This window comes from Berghia stephanieae, chromosome 1 (assembly GCF_034508935.2).
Source record: "Berghia stephanieae isolate SIO BIC M18660-M18661 chromosome 1, UCSD_Bste_1.3, whole genome shotgun sequence".
Classification (NCBI taxonomy): Eukaryota; Metazoa; Mollusca; class Gastropoda; order Nudibranchia; family Aeolidiidae; genus Berghia; species Berghia stephanieae.
The window spans coordinates 77,131,071-77,135,336 of NC_088360.1; the positions used below are offsets into that span (position 1 = coordinate 77,131,071).

A 4,266-nucleotide genomic window follows, 5' to 3' on the forward strand; every position below is an offset into this window, starting at 1 on the left:
GTTGTGTGATTTAAGGATGGAGCTCTCTCTACGACAGTTATGTGATGTTTGGTGTAATTCATTCGGAAAGATGATGTGCATTTTACAGAATGGGACAACCCAACCGTAGATTTCCAAGTACATCAGTAGGATGGAGCAGTTGGTGATGTTTTTCTTTAAAGCTATTATAAAATAAATAAATTAAATTAAATTCCCTTTACCCACCCCATAGGGGAAATTTTTTTTATCTAGGGTCTATTCCAAGGGAAGACAGGAACAACCCAGTCATCAGCCTCGATGCATCGCCGCAATTTGAGCATGGGCGAGGTGACTTTGCAGCGGCAGGTGAACGAACTCAGTACCTTCTGGGTACGAAGCAAAGACCGTACCGCTGAGCCGCGCTGCTCTCCGACATAGATATAGGTAAAATAAGTTTTATGCACTGATCTAGAATGTAATAATTCATTTTTTGTTCTTATTCTTTAAGTCATCGTGGTTTTTATTTTTCATAACCAAAGCCTGACTCGTCCACTTTATTATTTTTTTCCTTTATTTTTATTTTCATTCATTTTATTGTTCACATGACAGCCGATGTAGGTCCTTCATCAACCTTTGCCGTCTCTTTTATTTACAAATACATTTAGTTGGTTCTTTGGGGTCTCTTGGTACTGTCGTCTTCTATCGTAGCGATCTATTCTGTTGATGGACGGATACTTTGACTTGCTCAGCCTACATGTGTTCATAATTTGTTTAATATTAATTTTTTTGCGGACGATTGATAGTTATTAAGCGTGATGCATTGAAGTGAGTCTTGAGTGACATGCATAATCATTATATCTTAAGCTTAAAACATTTGAATGATTAAGCACTATGCATTAAATTAATTCTTAATTCAATATTATAATATTGGTGTTTGTATAGTATGTTTTGCAAACTATTAAATGTTTCTTATCCTTTTTGTTTCCGGAAAAGAAGGTATTATGAAGGCAATCATTTGTCTCAGATAATTTATTGGAATGGTTATTTATGATGAGATATGCATTATTATAGTCTTGATGTTTTACCATGCTTTACTCATTTACTTTTTCAGGTAATGGAGTTACATCTACGCAATCCTTTATCAAAATATGAATCGCCTTTAAATGACTACACGCGTGGTGTGTTACTCCATTGTTGTCTTGTACAGTCAAGTAAGTCTATTTGTGCCCATTTGTAAATAATGAAGCATTGGGAACGTATTGAGCATGGTAAGTGTTTGAAATTTGCTATATCAATGATTGCTTTATATGAATCAACTGAACCAAACCTCTGCATCAGTGATGACCATAGGCTAAATAAATGCTGAAGTGTTTTATATGTCACCAGCCATCAGTTTCTGATAATCTAAATTCTTCAGTCCATTCTAAATTGTCAAGTACACGCCATCGTTTAATAGTTGACCTTGGTAGGTAATCTTTTATGAAGTTTGGTTGTATTAATTTTATTACTTTGTCATTGACATAAACATTTTTGATGCTTGTGGTTTTATTTTTTTGGGTTTTTTATTTTTTTTTCAGTCAATTCAAAATTAACACACAAAAAATGAGCTACACTTGTCTTTACCTGCCTCTTGTCTAGTGCACACTAACATTCCTTTGTAAACCAATCGTTGTTTCTAACACAAGGTCTTTTATTGGTAAGGAGACATGAGACCTGTATTTTGTTTGGTATTGCTGTTTTATCCGATTAATAAATGCAAGATATACTTAACTGTCATCATTCTCATTCTGTGTTTTCATGTATGTTTATAATCCACACGTCTAATTTATCGTGTAATATTCATGTAGATCAGTTTGTTGTGATAACCGCTTATATTCAGTACTACTTTTTTCCCCAGACTTCCAACACGTATGAATTTAGCATAAAAGATAACTGGTGCATTAAGTTACTCTGATGTTCTAAGAAACACAAAAATGCCAATCGGTAAGTGTTGCACTAGATTTGGTTTGAAAAATAAAGTCATAGACTGTCTAGACCTAGTTTGTATTAAGCTCAAAATATGAATCTCAATTTTGATGCATATAGATTGAATGAAATTGACATCACTCTGCTCCTTGTTATTGTTATTATTCATTTTAATGAGTAGTTCTCACAGGCGTGCACTTATTTACTTGTCTGATAACTCATTTTATTATGGGATCATTGTTGTAATGGACATTTGTTAAACATTGTTCAGGTGTCAGACCTGCATTATGAACACGTCGGTTCTCTCTGAATTATATCAGATTAAACATTTAAGGTTCCACATAGTTGTCCGTGTTGGTACTTTTTATCCGGCTGTAGGATGTTGTGCATATTATATCTAAACGCATTATTATTGTGAAATGTTGACAAGGTATAGATTGGTAGTTGTTTAACCACTTTTGTGTATTTTTATGTCGATTGATATATACTGCCCCTAAAATAACGGTTGGAGAATGGAAAGGAATATAACGATTTTTATATTTTAAAAAAAAAGAGAGAAAAGAAGAAAATACTTAAACATTAATTCAAATTGTTGTACCTAATTACTGATCGTAAAATTATTTGTTTCTGATTCTGGCTGAAGGGACGGTTAACATCCGAATCATTCCATGTAATGCTTTTTTTTCTTTACCAGAGCTGATAAAATATTCAATTTAAAAAAAATACCTTTTAACAGTTCATATTTGCCAGCAGCTTAGTATTGGCTATGCACTTTCTCTACTTATTTTCTGTATTCAGTTAAATTTGGTTGGGGCTTTGTTTCATTCTGTCCTTGTTATTGAATAACACTTATACATTTTATTTTTTACATTTCAGAGACACCCGTGAGGATGTTGTGTAGTATAATAGAAAAATAGTTCAAACAACTTTTTACAAATAAACAATCAAATATTTCCTCTGTTTCTTTTATTTTTCAAAAGTTATTTTTTTATCAAGGGGGTCAATCTGTGTGCTATCTGGTTATGACTCGTCTCCTTTTTCCTTTCTTGCTCTGGGTGGGGTTCCTGAACTCGCCATTTCGAACAGGGGGGTACTGTCTTCTATCCTCCTATACCTGTATTCCAACATGCTTTGTCTTTGTCTTGAAATGAGATTACTTGGTTTCGTCCTGGCCCTTGTCGGATACCCTGGCTGGGAGGGAAGCAGTCAAATGTATAGTTTTGGGAGCTATTTCTTTCCTTGGAGATCATCTCTCTATTGTGGACCGTTTCATCTTTTATTTTACGTGTATGTGTAAACATTTGGGTATGTTCCTCTTAGTGGGGACTTATGCTTGTATCTGGGTGAGACTGTTAATGTGATATTGGAATCTGCATCGTTTCCCTATTCGAACCATTCCCCTTTCTCCTTTTTCTGGTTTGCTTTGAATTGTAAATCTATATTTTACCATCCTATTATCTTCCTCTTTACTGCGCAGAAATGACTTAAATGTGTCGCAAGCGCCTGAAAATCCTTTAAAAAATAAAAAAAAAGATTTCTATTATTTTGTTGAGATTAATTTATTGGTTTTGTCGTAACCTTAGTCAAGACGTAAGTTGTCAAATGTAGTAGGCATTTTTCGTGAGCTATTTTCCTGAATAGTTTCCTTGTTAAATATCACTGCGTTTTGTTCAGTGATGTGCATTTTGTAATCATTTGAGTGTATCTCTCATGCATGGCAATACACGCGTATCTGATTGGGACATTCCTGTGTGAAATTATCACACAGGTTTATTAATCTTTGTATCCAATTCTGTGTCTACCTATTTTCTGTTTCGAAATGTTCATTGTTGGGAGCTTTAACAGCTGTCAGGCAATTCTAAATTTGAAATCCATATTTTGAAAACCCCTCATCGTCCTTTTAAATGACGTAGAGACGATCTCTACGCGTCATTTGGCCGATGGGTTCCATATTGATCCATAGCCTTGCTATATCTTAACTTTTCCTAAATCAGGGGAGGGTATTTGGCTTCCTGTGGTGGGCAGGGACGTCATCCTCACCACAGCATTTAATAGCTCAGTTGGTAGAGCGCTCACTTCACACAAAAAAGGGACAGACTACACCCCTGTCCATTCAACAGTAATAGGGTATCTGGGGAGTATTTTGCGATAGACTATCGAATTGGCTATTTTCCGTTTCACGATATAGAAACCGGGATAAATTCCTACTTCATGGGCCTCGTGTCTCTAAAATACATATTGTTATTAGCGCATTTATGTTGCGTAATATCTTCTTCTTCGTTTCCCCTCATGTTGATGTTGTCTTCATGTTTGAATGTCTAGTTGGTGAAGGAACGTTGTTGT

At 35.0% G+C, this 4,266-nt stretch overlaps 1 long non-coding RNA gene across 1 annotated transcript; it reads left to right on the plus strand.

The window, feature by feature from the left end:
* Positions 1-2,876, plus strand: LOC144964586 (uncharacterized). The gene is made up of 3 exons (XR_013643880.1): positions 1-138; positions 1,070-1,941; positions 2,800-2,876. It is a non-coding gene; the product is annotated as an uncharacterized LOC144964586 (long non-coding RNA).
* Positions 2,877-4,266: the final 1,390 nt, after the last annotated feature.